We start from the raw sequence: 18,243 nt of genomic DNA on the forward strand, positions 1-18,243 counted from the left end.
CCCTTCAGATCTTGCATTCCTTTCTCAAAATCTAACATCAAGAGCTCCGTTTTCAGTTCACTGGTTTGCCACTAGCACGCACTTCTGTATTTGACATGCCCTAGCTGTGTGTCTCAGGAAGTATCTGTATCCGGATATTGGTAGCATTCACTTCTTAGGTTCATCATTCTTATCTACTTTGGGTGGCTGATAAATATATATATGAATTTCCATGTGTATGGAATGCTCTGAATGGGTCTCCTTCACTTTCTTCTCTAAATTCATAGATATTTTTGTTCCCCTTTTAAAAAGGAGCAAAGCATGCACATCTTTGGTGTCCTTCTTAGTTGTCCAGTTTTCTGTGGTCTGTATCTTGGGTAATTTGATCTTTTGTGCCAATATCCACTTTCGGTGATTTCATACCAGGTATGCTTTTCTGTGACTGTTTTTCCTCAGTCAGTATTATATTTTCTAGTGCAATCCATTTGTCTACGAATTTCTTGAAATCATCGCTTTTGATAGCAGAATATTACAACATTTATCAGAAGTACCACATTTCTGTATCCATTCCTCTGATGAATGCCATTAGGTTTCCTTCAAGCTTCTGGTATCCCTGATAAGTCTGCTATTGAAGGAGTTAAAATAAAAACTTCATAAAAACTACAAAAGAACAGCGGATAAGAAGACAGGACAGAACTGGCCTGAGACATGCCCGGCCAAGCCTAAACACAAGGTCAACGATTGTTCCAGGAACTAGCAGCCATCATCTCAGCTGAGTCATGGGTCATCCGAATGGGCAAACTCCCTGTTCCGCTATAGTTAATAGTTACGAAATTCCCTGTTCTGCAAATAAAGATAGGACACTCTCCTACATTGTGAACACTCCAGCCCACACGTACTGCTTGCTGATGAGACCTTGCACCCATTTCCCTTGCTGATATATAAATCAAGCAATCCAGTATAAACACGCTGCATCCCATTGCCTTCCCGTATAAAAAGCCTTAAATTTCGAGTCTTGGTGTAGACTCCTCTGTCTCCTGTGTGAGATACGAGCCGTCCCAGAACTCTGATAATAAACTGCCTCGTGTACGTTACATCAAGAGCCGGTCTCTCACATTTCTTGGGGCAGTATCATCTTGCGACTGGAGTGGGGTCTCCCATAAGGGGGTCTTACACTATGAACATAGTTGAGCATGTGTCTTTATTGAATGTTGGAGCATCTTTTGGTTATATGCCCAGGCTAGGTAAATCTGGGCCCTCAGGTAGTGCAATTTCCAATTTTCTGAGGAATCTCCAGACTGACTTCCAGAGTGATTTGTAATCCCACCAAGAAAGAAGAAGCTTTCCTCTTTCTTGACATCCTAATCAACATCTGCTGTCTCCTGAGATTCTTATTTCAGCCATTCTTACATGTGTGAGGTGGAATCTTAGGGTTGTTCTCATTTACATTTCATTGATGGCTAAATATGATGAATATTTCTTTAGATGCTTCTCAAATATTTGATTTTCCTCGGTTGAGAATTCTTTGTTCATTTCTGGAACCCAATTTTAACAGGGTGATTTGTCTCTCCGAAGTTTAATTTCTTGAATTCTTTGTATCTATTGAATTATAGCACTCTATCAGGTGTAGGATTGGTATAGAGCCTTTCCCTATCTGATGGTTGCTGTTTTGTCCTAATGACAGTGTCCTTTGGCAGGCAATTTTCTAAGAACTGTGAGTTAGTGAACTAGAACAGGGACTGGCTCCTTCCTGAATTCCCTATGTGTCCTGTAGAGTAATCGGGGGAACTAAAAAACCATGTTCTATCCATGCAAGGCATGCCTATCTACAGTCATGTTCCTAGAGAGACCTATCAGTGATTCTGATGATCTTCCCAGCAACTGTATGGTGATGTACTTTATAGTTTTCATCCAGGCTTCTGTAACTACAGGCTGTGGTGTTGTGAAGCCAAAATACACCATGTGCAGCTGTGAGTAGGCCTGAGGAGACTGACTCCTTGGATTTCTGAAGCATTGCTAAGGGATCCAGTGGAAATCAGCACCCCGTGGTCAACAGAGTTCTGGGAATGCTGACATTCTTGCTTCATCTCTATATGAAGCTAGGTCAAAAGATCACCTGTCAGGTATGTTCTTGAATAACCTTCAGTGTGCTAGCATTGGAGTGCAATGAAGTATGATTCAGGAGAGGTGTGTGAAAGAAATAAACTCTTCCACTAGAGATCAGAGAGATGAGCTATTCACATTCAATTGACAGTGTATGTTTCTGGTCTTTGGCTTTGACCACGCAGATCTACTGTCTCATACTTCATTGTTCATATGTCCAAATGGGGGGAAAGCACCACTCACAATTGTTCCCCATCCTTCATCCTATGGGCTTAGATTTTAGTGCAACCCTCCACATCTTATATTATAAATCGACTGTCCTAAATTTCTTCAACATTCACATCTCTATTATTACATTCTGTGTATTTGTGTGTATGGGTATATATATATATATGTGTGTGTGTGTGTGTGTGTGTGTGTGTGTGTGTGTGTGTCACTGAAAAAAGTCTATGTAAGAAAACTGTAAATTGCGGATGGGGCAGAAACCAAATGCTCTCCCACATCATGACTTTCTAGAAAGAGTAGTATAATCAAAAATAAGAGAATAAACTTGAAAGTAAAACTTGGAGGAAATACCTTAGAATGTCTGCATTATCATTGTGAACTGCCATATTTTACTCTTTGTTGTGTGGCCAGACATGAGGGCTCTGAGGCCAATATGCCTCCTGAGGATCTGAGAATAAACTCAAGGTGCCTGTCAACTGGGTCACATGAAGAATGTGAAAGGAGTGAGAAGACAGTAGCAGGCCATTGTGACATTGCCATCCCAATGGATACATGGAATTGTTGGAAATGACAGAGTGTGAGTCTCATGTCTGAACTTTGACACCCAGCTAGGCAAAGTGTAACCTGTTAGTTCAGTCCTGAGTACCATCCAAAATCCAAGGGTATGATCAAATGAAGCACCATTGAAGATAGATGCTATTCATTGTGAGCTGCATCTCAGGGTATGTGGAAGACCATTCAGCCTCTTGCGACAAGAGAGATCAGAGTAATGAGAGGCAGACAGAGGGGACAAATCAGTGTTTGTTTTTCTGGGCCACCATAACTGCATTTTCCTGGCTAAGGATTTGCTCATGGAAGTCTTGTGTCTCACATTGGTATAGGCCAATCTGTATGAAGTCTCAATATCATAACTGATCCCAGGCTTCTTTCTTAGTTACTAGAATTTACAGGCAGTCCTTCATAATTTGTCTTCTAGAGTCACAAATTCTTTTATGGCTTCATATTGACAAGGCATATTCTTTCATTCTCTCCCTCTGTATGTGTCTTTCTCTGTCTCTCTGTCTCATCTCTCTCTCTCTGTCTGCATCTCTGTCCTATTTTTCCTCCTTCCTACAACAGTCTTTACTAATGATAACATACTTCATGCCAGTTTATGCACTTGCTTCTCTCATAAACCACATTGTCATCTGAACTTGGTGTCCTCTGGAGAAGTACAAGTACAAACACAGTTGATATCCAACTTACTGGACTATAACTTAAACAGATGGGAAGATGCAAAATATTCAACAACTTCCCAGAGTCCTAGGGCCCAAGGAGCATGTATGGAAGGAAAATTTACAGAGATCCAAGAAATGCATGCCATGCTGCCCATGGGCTGGCTTCTCTTTGCTGGGACTGCCAGCATGAGGAGAAAGGTAACATGGGGCTTTAATAAACTTGTATATTTTAAGAATACCTAGTCTCTTCCCTTACTTTACCCTTCCCTGTCTGGATGTTCCTAATGGATGTTGTACATAAATGTAGTAGTGACACCCTTTCAAGCATATAGAAGTTGTCACATGTGGCACCCAACAAAAGAATTTGAATTTTCTTCCCTGGTTGAACATCCTTATCAGTGATCTACAACATCTTTTTCCCCAAGACTGATGTTTTGTTTGTGTGTGTGTGTATGTGTGTGTGTGTGTGTCTGTCTGTCTGTCTGTCTGTCTGCCTGTGTGCATGCCTGCCTGACTTTGTCTCTTTCTGTCTGTTTCTTACACATGATACCTCTCCATAGTTCAGTTTGACTTCTTACTTGTTCATTCCAAGGTTGAACCATCATGTGTTCTCTGAGTGTTTGCTTTTGCTCTCTCAAATTGCACCTGCATTAACCAATGCATCTGTAGCCATACCTGTGAACAGCGGGTCACATCACAAATAGCCACATTGCTAAAATATTTTATTTTTAAGGCTCTGAGCAAAGTTTTTATCTGAATTTACGTAATTTTCCCTTACATTTCATTCCCCCACCCAAACTGTACTACTCTGGATCTTCCCCATGTCTTTGCTTACTTGTGTTTATCTATTTATCTGGTCTACTATGAAGGCATCATCCCAACCCTCCATAATTACTTATTAGGAGCAATGGATGAGGAAATTGGAGAAACTGATCATTTAGTTACAGAAGATGTACCCTTAGAGGGATTAACTGTGTGGAATCATGGCTTCATTGACAGTCATCCTGACCTAAGTTTTCAACTTCCTTTCTTCCTTATCATTTTGAGTGTGCTACCTAAGGTGGGAAAGAACCATTTCGGGGCTTTGTGTGAAAATTGAGTATTTAATATCCACACATGAAGGTGGGAAAGAATTCAATAAATCAGTGACATCTCTGTCTTTAGAAGGGAGACTGATTAAAAGTCTTCCCTTGTGTCTTAGATGAAGCTCCTGGAAAGGGCAGCTTGGCTTTTTGATTTGAAGAAGATATAGTTAATGGGTTGTTATGTGCTCTTGAAGGGAACCCTCCTCTGGATACATTATTGTATGCTGGAATTACCATGGTATTCTCTGTGATGTCACTAATGTTATGGAAACAGAAGCTGCCCTCGTGCATTTAGTTAGTATTTATTGGTTTACCCAGAGACATGTTTTTCAGGATGATCAAGCTATTTACAAAGAAAACAGAGAGCATTGAGCACAAGAGAGAGAAGAAGACGAAATTAGGACATTTTTCTTGTTATAAAAGTGAAAAAATTAAACGATCAGGTGTAAACCAGAGAGAGTAAGCTCTGGACTGGTGCTCAGGAGCTTCCTGGAGAAGTTGGGCTTGGGTCACGCCTTCTAGGATTAGGACTAATGATCTGAAACCTCTGGATTCTTAAAGAAGCGACCCAGAGTCAAGAATATCTGATGAATGTTTGGCAGACAGCCAGCAATTGACAACCATGCAGTGGGTCTGTTATGAGTTCCTAAGTTTCACTCTCAGTGAGAAAGAAAGCCAATAGGAGCCACAGGGATAAAAACTTTGACTCTCAGGGAAGAGTATTGGACTTAATCTTCAGAGGCCTCCTGTACATGTCATTGACATGTTATGACAAGAACAGAGAGTGTGATACTCCCCTGGATATGTTTAAAGATATCAGAATCATTTGTTTTGAACATACATGATTAGGGCTTGGTGATCCAAAGCACTATGGAGTCCAGGGTTTACCTGTATATATCTAACAATCATGGCTGGGAGCAGGAGAGTAGCTAATAGATCTTGAAGAGAGCTTTCCTCACCTTTCAGTGCTTCAAAGTATCTGTAGATTTCCCCTTTCCTCATGCTTCTTTTTGGGGACACAGCATGTTTTATCCTATGACTGGGCTGTTGTTCTTGTGGTTCCCTTGTGTTTTACTACAGGGTCTGCTAGAAAGGCAACATCCCAACCTCCTATCATCAATGAGCAAGCAGAGCAGATTAAGAAGTTGGAGAAACCTGACTATTGAGCTCCAGAAGAAGACCTGTGAGTTGGGTAAACTCTCAGAGATACTGACTCATTGAACCAACAGGATTTGAGTAAATGATAGCCATTACGCCCACTTCTTTTTTGACAGTCTTGACCTCTCTGTGTTAACCCCAGTTTTCTCACATACAAAGAAACTGGAACTCCAACCTCCTCATGCACAAACTAAATTTCTTATGTGACTCTCAGTGGAAGAAATGAAGTCAGGATAGGAGTGTGACGGGAAGCTATTTCATTTATCAGAACAACAGAAGCTATAGTTTGAATAACATTCCTGGGTTTCAGCAAGTAATTAGTGATCTCTCTTCCAGGATTTGAATAGCTAGAGAATGCATTTTCTGTCCTCAGAGGAACAGGGAAAGCTGGGCAGCTACAGTAGCACAGTAACTGAGACTTAGATAAGTGAACTTTTATTTATTTATTTATTTATTTATTTATTTGTTTGTTTATTCATTTATTTAAGAGATTTAAATTATTTGATTTTTGTAAATATACTGTAGCGGTCAGACTCACCAGAAGAGGGCATCAGATGCCACCTTAGATGGTTGCATGCCATGATGTGTTTAATGGGAATTGAACTCAGGACCTTTGAAAAACAGTCACTGTTCTTAAATGCTGAATAACCTAACCAGCATAAACTACATTTTATTATTATTATTATTATAATTATTATTATTATTATTATTCTGCAACTATAAACAGATCAAGACTTACCCTCCTCCAATGCTCTTCCCACTACCCTGTCTCAAGAGGAACCTACAAAAAAGAAAGACACAATTATAGCTGCCCCTTGACCCCAGCACTAAATGAAGAAAAATTTTACTTTTTCTGAACTATGTAGATTTTCTGTTGACTGGGCTCATAGCTTGATACTTGAAATCTGGTAGACTACGCAAAGTGGATCTGCTTTTGGAGGAATTTGCTTACCTTGGAGGAGTTGGAAACAGTGAACAAGGATTGATCCACCACCTAATCCCTTGCTGAGAACAAAGTCTACTCTTCACAGCCTGGTAACTTGGTAAGCAGGCTAAGCAGGCATGTCTAACAAGCCAATACATGTGGGTAAATGTTTGTCCATTGGGTACATAGGGGGAGAATTTCATTGACTAAGATGAATATATCCCTTGTCCACTAAGTTCTTATCACATTCAAGGAAACTTTGATTCATTTTGTCTACCTGGGTCCCACAAACATTCTCATTCTCAATGCATTTCTTCACTGATAGGACCCTTGAGGGAACTGAGGGTGCTAGAGAAAACAATGGACAACAAAATGCTACATTGTAGAAATCAAGGCCTTCTAATAAGAAACACTTCTTTGTAGCTGTAAATTTAGCAGGAGGGAAAATTGCAACCAACATCTGATAATTAAGCTGATATCAGATACACAGGCCTTTTGACTAACTATACAATGATGGAAAGAAAGCATCAAAAATTATCATGAGATACAAAAAAAGACTTAAAAATGAGTCAGAACTCTGTCACCTAATACTAAGTGGTCCCAGTGAGGGTCACAAATGACATGAAGTGTATTTGCTTGAGCCACAGATACTCTGTTGGATTCCTCAGATGTACAGATGTGTTTGAAAATCTGTCACAGAAGACTGTATTGATATCATACACTAGTTTAGAGAGACCATATCCAAAAGTATAGTATTCCTTCTGCAGTACAGTGTTGAATCTTCTTCACATCACACATTTGTACGTGAGGCTGAAATTAATGTTCTACATAGATGAAAGCATTCCCTCAATCCTTGTCTCAGCAATTTGTTTTTTTTTTTTTTTTAATTTGGAAAATGGCTGAGTATTCTGCAGTTTCACACCTGAACTGCAGTGACTGTACCTGAGACTGTATATGTAGAAGACATCTGAGTTGTAGTTGACATTTTTAGCCAGGTTTGTCTCCCCATGATCACTTGGGCCCGAATAAGCATGCATAGACATATTGTAGCTAAGGGAATCATGTAGTAGCCAAAACATTACAGGATCAGACTTCTGTAAATATTTTTCTTTTACACAGGTCAAGGACTGTGTATCAATGGCTGTGTATCATGGGTTATAGATATTGCACCATCACTAGATGATAATATATCAAGAAGAATTCCTTATGGCTACACAGATTGATCTAAGTATCCCCACACAATTCTCAGCCAGGAGGGACAAGAAATCACTTAACGTTGAAACTTACAATAATCTGATGTTATTGTATGTGGACTGTTAATACATAATTAAAAACCACCTAAAAAGCACATGCATATATTCAAGATGCTATCCAAAATTTATCCAGAGGCTTTTCACAACCTATATTTAGCACAGAGGGATTGATTCCCCAATTCACATATTCTGATCAGAAGCATTGAGTATTAGGAAAACTATATTAGAACTCACTTGTGTATCACATGACAGTATAACTAGGTAGTCACAGCAAACATGACATTCAGGAAGCATATCCTGAACTTGCCAACAGTAAAGGGAGTGCATTTAGCTGATGAAGTCTGGACATGAATCTCAAATGTCCAAAATACCAGCTGGATTAGCATTTACAGAACAATAAATCTTGATGATTTTCGGGCAAAATTCGAATCTAAATACTCCAAAAAATATTTATCATTCAGCTCTGAGTCCCTAAGGAGAGATTAATGGTGGATATTATGAATTTAATCTGTACCCCAGAGATATCAGTAACTGGTATAATTTGAAGTGATTAGATATGTTAAAGAGGCATACAAAAGAAAGAAGTTCATGCTATCTTTGAACAAGTGTGCTTCTCAAACATGTAGCACGAGTTAATGTGGAGTGACCTACACACACACACACACACACACACACAAACACACACACACAAACACACACACACACACACACACACACACACACACACACAAACTACAAATAATTGACTCGCTTTGTTCTGTGTGTGGCACGCTGGATTTATCCAAGATATCAGCTGCGTGCTCCACAAGTAAGTTACACCCAAAGTCAATGAAAAATTTAGAATTCCTCTTCCTTTCTTGAGAAAGCATTCTGTATATGAGTAATGGTTACATTTCAATGTTTAAGAAGGATGACTTAAAAAAAAACAACTGAATCTGACTTTAAACAAGCATTTTAGAGATGTCTAGTGAATCAATTTGATTTTATGGACACAGTTGCTCAGTTCTCATGATTGAAGGACATAACTCTGTAGGGACAATCAGAGGTTCAACAATGCTTCAAGTTGAAAAACCTAAGAAACTATTTTGGCAACAGCTAAATTCAAAATGGAGAAACTTGTGCTTGGGTAAAGTCCAGTACCTAATATTTAAATGAAACAAAGTTATTTTAGATAGCCTTTTAATGGACATCATTCTGAGGAGATAATTGAGCCTTAGTAATTAATGCTTGTGTGCTTACATGGTTAGTTTGTATACAAGTTTACAGAAACCTTGTCACTGAAAGGAGTCTATGTAAGAAATCTATGAACTGTGGATGGGGAAGCATCCAAATGTTCTCCCACAACATGACCTTCTAGAAAGAGTAGCATAATCTACAATAAAATAATACACTTGAAAGTGAAACTTGGAGGAAAAGCCCTGACATGGCTACATTATCACTGTTAACTATGACATTTTTCTCTCAGCTTCTGTGGCCAGACATGAAGGCTCTGAAGCACAGTTGCATCCTGTTGATCTGTGAATTAGCTGATAGTGGCTATCAACTTGGTCACATGAAGCATATGAGAGGTTTGACAAGACAGTATCAGGCCATTTGTGACACTGCCCATCCAATGGAAACATGGAAGTTTTGAGAATCACAGAGTGGGAGTCTCATGTCTGAACTTTGACACCCAGGTAGGCAAAGTGTAATCTGTCAGTTAGCTTCTTGAGTACCATCCACAATCCAAGGGTAGGCTCAGATGAAGCACCGTTGAAGATAGATTTTGTCCCTTGTGAGCTGCATCTCAGGGTATGTGGAAGACCATTCAGCCTCTTGCGACAAGAGAGATCAGAGTAATGAGAGGCAGACAGAGGGGACAAATCAGTGTTTGTTTTTCTGGGCCACCATAACTGCATTTTCCTGGCTAAGGATTTGCTCATGGAAGTCTTGTGTCTCACATTGGTATAGGCCAATCTGTATGAAGTCTCAATATCATAACTGATCCCAGGCTTCTTTCTTAGTTACTAGAATTTACAGGCAGTCCTTCATAATTTGTCTTCTAGAGTCACAAATTCTTTTATGGCTTCATATTGACAAGGCATATTCTTTCATTCTCTCCCTCTGTATGTGTCTTTCTCTGTCTCTCTGTCTCATCTCTCTCTCTCTGTCTGCATCTCTGTCCTATTTTTCCTCCTTCCTACAACAGTCTTTACTAATGATAACATACTTCATGCCAGTTTATGCACTTGCTTCTCTCATAAACCACATTGTCATCTGAACTTGGTGTCCTCTGGAGTAGTACAAGTACAAACACAGTTGATATCCAACTTACTGGACTATAACTTAAACAGATGGGAAGATGCAAAATATTCAACAACTTCCCAGAGTCCTAGGGCCCAAGGAGCATGTATGGAAGGAAAATTTACAGAGATCCAAGAAATGCATGCCAGGCTGCCCATGGGCTGGCTTCTCTTTGCTGGGACTGCCAGCATGAGGAGAAAGGTAACATGGGGCTTTAATAAACTTGTATATTTTAAGAATACCTAGTCTCTTCCCTTACTTTACCCTTCCCTGTCTGGATGTTCCTAATGGATGTTGTACATAAATGTAGTAGTGACACCCTTTCAAGCATATAGAAGTTGTCACATGTGGCACCCAACAAAAGAATTTGAATTTTCTTCCCTGGTTGAACATCCTTATCAGTGATCTACAACATCTTTTTCCCCAAGACTGATGTTTTGTTTGTGTGTGTGTGTATGTGTGTGTGTGTCTGTCTGTCTGTCTGTCTGTCTGTCTGCCTGTGTGCATGCCTGCCTGACTTTGTCTCTTTCTGTCTGTTTCTTACACATGATACCTCTCCATAGTTCAGTTTGACTTCTTACTTGTTCATTCCAAGGTTGAACCATCATGTGTTCTCTGAGTGTTTGCTTTTGCTCTCTCAAATTGCACCTGCATTAACCAATGCATCTGTAGCCATACCTGTGAACAGCGGGTCACATCACAAATAGCCACATTGCTAAAATATTTTATTTTTAAGGCTCTGAGCAAAGTTTTTATCTGAATTTACGTAATTTTCCCTTACATTTCATTCCCCCACCCAAACTGTACTACTCTGGATCTTCCCCATGTCTTTGCTTACTTGTGTTTATCTATTTATCTGGTCTACTATGAAGGCATCATCCCAACCCTCCATAATTACTTATTAGGAGCAATGGATGAGGAAATTGGAGAAACTGATCATTTAGTTACAGAAGATGTACCTTTAGAGGGATTAACTGTGTGGAATCATGGCTTCATTGACAGTCATCCTGACCTAAGTTTTCAACTTCCTTTCTTCCTTATCATTTTGAGTGTGCTACCTAAGGTGGGAAAGAACCATTTCGGGGCTTTGTGTGAAAATTGAGTATTTAATATCCACACATGAAGGTGGGAAAGAATTCAATAAATCAGTGACATCTCTGTCTTTAGAAGGGAGACTGATTAAAAGTCTTCCCTTGTGTCTTAGATGAAGCTCCTGGAAAGGGCAGCTTGGCTTTTTGATTTGAAGAAGATATAGTTAATGGGTTGTTATGTGCTCTTGAAGGGAACCCTCCTCTGGATACATTATTGTATGCTGGAATTACCATGGTATTATCTGTGATGTCACTAATGTTATGGAAACAGAAGCTGCCCTCGTGCATTTAGTTAGTATTTATTGGTTTACCCAGAGACATGTTTTTCAGGATGATCAAGCTATTTACAAAGAAAACAGAGAGCATTGAGCACAAGAGAGAGAAGAAGACGAAATTAGGACATTTTTCTTGTTATAAAAGTGAAAAAATTAAACGATCAGGTGTAAACCAGAGAGAGTAAGCTCTGGACTGGTGCTCAGGAGCTTCCTGGAGAAGTTGGGCTTGGGTCACGCCTTCTAGGATTAGGACTAATGATCTGAAACCTCTGGATTCTTAAAGAAGCGACCCAGAGTCAAGAATATCTGATGAATGTTTGGCAGACAGCCAGCAATTGACAACCATGCAGTGGGTCTGTTATGAGTTCCTAAGTTTCACTCTCAGTGAGAAAGAAAGCCAATAGGAGCCACAGGGATAAAAACTTTGACTCTCAGGGAAGAGTATTGGACTTAATCTTCAGAGGCCTCCTGTACATGTCATTGACATGTTATGACAAGAACAGAGAGTGTGATACTCCCCTGGATATGTTTAAAGATATCAGAATCATTTGTTTTGAACATACATGATTAGGGCTTGGTGATCCAAAGCACTATGGAGTCCAGGGTTTACCTGTATATATCTAACAATCATGGCTGGGAGCAGGAGAGTAGCTAATAGATCTTGAAGAGAGCTTTCCTCACCTTTCAGTGCTTCAAAGTATCTGTAGATTTCCCCTTTCCTCATGCTTCTTTTTGGGGACACAGCATGTTTTATCCTATGACTGGGCTGTTGTTCTTGTGGTTCCCTTGTGTTTTACTACAGGGTCTGCTAGAAAGGCAACATCCCAACCTCCTATCATCAATGAGCAAGCAGAGCAGATTAAGAAGTTGGAGAAACCTGACTATTGAGCTCCAGAAGAAGACCTGTGAGTTGGGTAAACTCTCAGAGATACTGACTCATTGAACCAACAGGATTTGAGTAAATGATAGCCATTACGCCCACTTCTTTTTTGACAGTCTTGACCTCTCTGTGTTAACCCCAGTTTTCTCACATACAAAGAAACTGGAACTCCAACCTCCTCATGCACAAACTAAATTTCTTATGTGACTCTCAGTGGAAGAAATGAAGTCAGGATAGGAGTGTGACGGGAAGCTATTTCATTTATCAGAACAACAGAAGCTATAGTTTGAATAACATTCCTGGGTTTCAGCAAGTAATTAGTGATCTCTCTTCCAGGATTTGAATAGCTAGAGAATGCATTTTCTGTCCTCAGAGGAACAGGGAAAGCTGGGCAGCTACAGTAGCACAGTAACTGAGACTTAGATAAGTGAACTTTTATTTATTTATTTATTTATTTATTTATTTATTTGTTTGTTTATTCATTTATTTAAGAGATTTAAATTATTTGATTTTTGTAAATATACTGTAGCGGTCAGACTCACCAGAAGAGGGCATCAGATGCCACCTTAGATGGTTGCATGCCATGATGTGTTTAATGGGAATTGAACTCAGGACCTTTGAAAAACAGTCACTGTTCTTAAATGCTGAATAACCTAACCAGCATAAACTACATTTTATTATTATTATTATTATTATTATTATTATTATTATTATTCTGCAACTATAAACAGATCAAGACTTACCCTCCTCCAATGCTCTTCCCACTACCCTGTCTCAAGAGGAACCTACAAAAAAGAAAGACACAATTATAGCTGCCCCTTGACCCCAGCACTAAATGAAGAAAAATTTTACTTTTTCTGAACTATGTAGATTTTCTGTTGACTGGGCTCATAGCTTGATACTTGAAATCTGGTAGACTACGCAAAGTGGATCTGCTTTTGGAGGAATTTGCTTACCTTGGAGGAGTTGGAAACAGTGAACAAGGATTGATCCACCACCTAATCCCTTGCTGAGAACAAAGTCTACTCTTCACAGCCTGGTAACTTGGTAAGCAGGCTAAGCAGGCATGTCTAACAAGCCAATACATGTGGGTAAATGTTTGTCCATTGGGTACATAGGGGGAGAATTTCATTGACTAAGATGAATATATCCCTTGTCCACTAAGTTCTTATCACATTCAAGGAAACTTTGATTCATTTTGTCTACCTGGGTCCCACAAACATTCTCATTCTCAATGCATTTCTTCACTGATAGGACCCTTGAGGGAACTGAGGGTGCTAGAGAAAACAATGGACAACAAAATGCTACATTGTAGAAATCAAGGCCTTCTAATAAGAAACACTTCTTTGTAGCTGTAAATTTAGCAGGAGGGAAAATTGCAACCAACATCTGATAATTAAGCTGATATCAGATACACAGGCCTTTTGACTAACTATACAATGATGGAAAGAAAGCATCAAAAATTATCATGAGATACAAAAAAAGACTTAAAAATGAGTCAGAACTCTGTCACCTAATACTAAGTGGTCCCAGTGAGGGTCACAAATGACATGAAGTGTATTTGCTTGAGCCACAGATACTCTGTTGGATTCCTCAGATGTACAGATGTGTTTGAAAATCTGTCACAGAAGACTGTATTGATATCATACACTAGTTTAGAGAGACCATATCCAAAAGTATAGTATTCCTTCTGCAGTACAGTGTTGAATCTTCTTCACATCACACATTTGTACGTGAGGCTGAAATTAATGTTCTACATAGATGAAAGCATTCCCTCAATCCTTGTCTCAGCAATTTGTTTTTTTTTTTAATTTGGAAAATGGCTGAGTATTCTGCAGTTTCACACCTGAACTGCAGTGACTGTACCTGAGACTGTATATGTAGAAGACATCTGAGTTGTAGTTGACATTTTTAGCCAGGTTTGTCTCCCCATGATCACTTGGGCCCGAATAAGCATGCATAGACATATTGTAGCTAAGGGAATCATGTAGTAGCCAAAACATTACAGGATCAGACTTCTGTAAATATTTTTCTTTTACACAGGTCAAGGACTGTGTATCAATGGCTGTGTATCATGGGTTATAGATATTACACCATCACTAGATGATAATATATCAAGAAGAATTCCTTATGGCTACACAGATTGATCTAAGTATCCCCACACAATTCTCAGCCAGGAGGGACAAGAAATCACTTAACGTTGAAACTTACAATAATCTGATGTTATTGTATGTGGACTGTTAATACATAATTAAAAACCACCTAAAAAGCACATGCATATATTCAAGATGCTATCCAAAATTTATCCAGAGGCTTTTCACAACCTATATTTAGCACAGAGGGATTGATTCCCCAATTCACATATTCTGATCAGAAGCATTGAGTATTAGGAAAACTATATTAGAACTCACTTGTGTATCACATGACAGTATAACTAGGTAGTCACAGCAAACATGACATTCAGGAAGCATATCCTGAACTTGCCAACAGTAAAGGGAGTGCATTTAGCTGATGAAGTCTGGACATGAATCTCAAATGTCCAAAATACCAGCTGGATTAGCATTTACAGAACAATAAATCTTGATGATTTTCGGGCAAAATTCGAATCTAAATACTCCAAAAAATATTTATCATTCAGCTCTGAGTCCCTAAGGAGAGATTAATGGTGGATATTATGAATTTAATCTGTACCCCAGAGATATCAGTAACTGGTATAATTTGAAGTGATTAGATATGTTAAAGAGGCATACAAAAGAAAGAAGTTCATGCTATCTTTGAACAAGTGTGCTTCTCAAACATGTAGCACGAGTTAATGTGGAGTGACCTACACACACACACACACACACACACACACAAACACACACACACAAACACACACACACACACACACACACACACACACACAAACTACAAATAATTGACTCGCTTTGTTCTGTGTGTGGCACGCTGGATTTATCCAAGATATCAGCTGCGTGCTCCACAAGTAAGTTACACCCAAAGTCAATGAAAAATTTAGAATTCCTCTTCCTTTCTTGAGAAAGCATTCTGTATATGAGTAATGGTTACATTTCAATGTTTAAGAAGGATGACTTAAAAAAAAACAACTGAATCTGACTTTAAACAAGCATTTTAGAGATGTCTAGTGAATCAATTTGATTTTATGGACACAGTTGCTCAGTTCTCATGATTGAAGGACATAACTCTGTAGGGACAATCAGAGGTTCAACAATGCTTCAAGTTGAAAAACCTAAGAAACTATTTTGGCAACAGCTAAATTCAAAATGGAGAAACTTGTGCTTGGGTAAAGTCCAGTACCTAATATTTAAATGAAACAAAGTTATTTTAGATAGCCTTTTAATGGACATCATTCTGAGGAGATAATTGAGCCTTAGTAATTAATGCTTGTGTGCTTACATGGTTAGTTTGTATACAAGTTTACAGAAACCTTGTCACTGAAAGGAGTCTATGTAAGAAATCTATGAACTGTGGATGGGGAAGCATCCAAATGTTCTCCCACAACATGACCTTCTAGAAAGAGTAGCATAATCTACAATAAAATAATACACTTGAAAGTGAAACTTGGAGGAAAAGCCCTGACATGGCTACATTATCACTGTTAACTATGACATTTTTCTCTCAGCTTCTGTGGCCAGACATGAAGGCTCTGAAGCACAGTTGCATCCTGTTGATCTGTGAATTAGCTGATAGTGGCTATCAACTTGGTCACATGAAGCATATGAGAGGTTTGACAAGACAGTATCAGGCCATTTGTGACACTGCCCATCCAATGGAAACATGGAAGTTTTGAGAATCACAGAGTGGGAGTCTCATGTCTGAACTTTGACACCCAGGTAGGCAAAGTGTAATCTGTCAGTTAGCTTCTTGAGTACCATCCACAATCCAAGGGTAGGCTCAGATGAAGCACCGTTGAAGATAGATTTTGTCCCTTGTGAGCTGCATCTCAGGGTATGTGGAAGACCATTCAGCCTCTTGCGACAAGAGAGATCAGAGTAATGAGAGGCAGACAGAGGGGACAAATCAGTGTTTGTTTTTCTGGGCCACCATAACTGCATTTTCCTGGCTAAGGATTTGCTCATGGAAGTCTTGTGTCTCACATTGGTATAGGCCAATCTGTATGAAGTCTCAATATCATAACTGATCCCAGGCTTCTTTCTTAGTTACTAGAATTTACAGGCAGTCCTTCATAATTTGTCTTCTAGAGTCACAAATTCTTTTATGGCTTCATATTGACAAGGCATATTCTTTCATTCTCTCCCTCTGTATGTGTCTTTCTCTGTCTCTCTGTCTCATCTCTCTCTCTCTGTCTGCATCTCTGTCCTATTTTTCCTCCTTCCTACAACAGTCTTTACTAATGATAACATACTTCATGCCAGTTTATGCACTTGCTTCTCTCATAAACCACATTGTCATCTGAACTTGGTGTCCTCTGGAGTAGTACAAGTACAAACACAGTTGATATCCAACTTACTGGACTATAACTTAAACAGATGGGAAGATGCAAAATATTCAACAACTTCCCAGAGTCCTAGGGCCCAAGGAGCATGTATGGAAGGAAAATTTACAGAGATCCAAGAAATGCATGCCAGGCTGCCCATGGGCTGGCTTCTCTTTGCTGGGACTGCCAGCATGAGGAGAAAGGTAACATGGGGCTTTAATAAACTTGTATATTTTAAGAATACCTAGTCTCTTCCCTTACTTTACCCTTCCCTGTCTGGATGTTCCTAATGGATGTTGTACATAAATGTAGTAGTGACACCCTTTCAAGCATATAGAAGTTGTCACATGTGGCACCCAACAAAAGAATTTGAATTTTCTTCCCTGGTTGAACATCCTTATCAGTGATCTACAACATCTTTTTCCCCAAGACTGATGTTTTGTTTGTGTGTGTGTGTATGTGTGTGTGTGTGTGTCTGTCTGTCTGTCTGTCTGTCTGCCTGTGTGCATGCCTGCCTGACTTTGTCTCTTTCTGTCTGTTTCTTACACATGATACCTCTCCATAGTTCAGTTTGACTTCTTACTTGTTCATTCCAAGGTTGAACCATCATGTGTTCTCTGAGTGTTTGCTTTTGCTCTCTCAAATTGCACCTGCATTAACCAATGCATCTGTAGCCATACCTGTGAACAGCGGGTCACATCACAAATAGCCACATTGCTAAAATATTTTATTTTTAAGGCTCTGAGCAAAGTTTTTATCTGAATTTACGTAATTTTCCCTTACATTTCATTCCCCCACCCAAACTGTACTACTCTGGATCTTCCCCATGTCTTTGCTTACTTGTGTTTATCTATTTATCTGGTCTACTATGAAGGCATCATCCCAACCCTCCATAATTACTTATTAGGAGCAATGGATGAGGAAATTGGAGAAACTGATCATTTAGTTACAGAAGATGTACCTTTAGAGGGATTAACTGTGTGGAATCATGGCTTCATTGACAGTCATCCTGACCTAAGTTTTCAACTTCCTTTCTTCCTTATCATTTTGAGTGTGCTACCTAAGGTGGGAAAGAACCATTTCGGGGCTTTGTGTGAAAATTGAGTATTTAATATCCACACATGAAGGTGGGAAAGAATTCAATAAATCAGTGACATCTCTGTCTTTAGAAGGGAGACTGATTAAAAGTCTTCCCTTGTGTCTTAGATGAAGCTCCTGGAAAGGGCAGCTTGGCTTTTTGATTTGAAGAAGATATAGTTAATGGGTTGTTATGTGCTCTTGAAGGGAACCCTCCTCTGGATACATTATTGTAT

At 39.2% G+C, this 18,243-nt stretch overlaps 1 long non-coding RNA gene across 3 annotated transcripts in view; it reads left to right on the top strand.

The window, feature by feature from the left end:
- Window positions 1–3,739: 3,739 nt before the first annotated feature.
- LOC103694749 (uncharacterized) overlaps window positions 3,740–18,243 on the top strand; it is a 47,780-nt gene continuing 33,276 nt past the window's right edge. The window contains exons 1-7 of one of the 3 annotated variants that reach the window (XR_010061793.1): window positions 3,740–5,240; window positions 5,690–5,792; window positions 6,634–6,810; window positions 9,411–9,621; window positions 12,397–12,499; window positions 13,345–13,521; window positions 16,115–16,325. This is a non-coding gene — a long non-coding RNA (uncharacterized LOC103694749). Of the gene's footprint in view, window positions 5,793–6,633; window positions 6,811–9,410; window positions 9,622–9,646; window positions 11,948–12,396; window positions 12,500–13,344; window positions 13,522–16,114; window positions 16,326–18,243 lie in introns of those variants that run through there. The other 2 variants (XR_010061792.1, XR_010061794.1) reach the window with 2 other exon arrangements.

This window comes from Rattus norvegicus, chromosome Y (genome assembly GCF_036323735.1).
Source record: "Rattus norvegicus strain BN/NHsdMcwi chromosome Y, GRCr8, whole genome shotgun sequence".
NCBI lineage: Eukaryota > Metazoa > Chordata > Mammalia > Rodentia > Muridae > Rattus > Rattus norvegicus.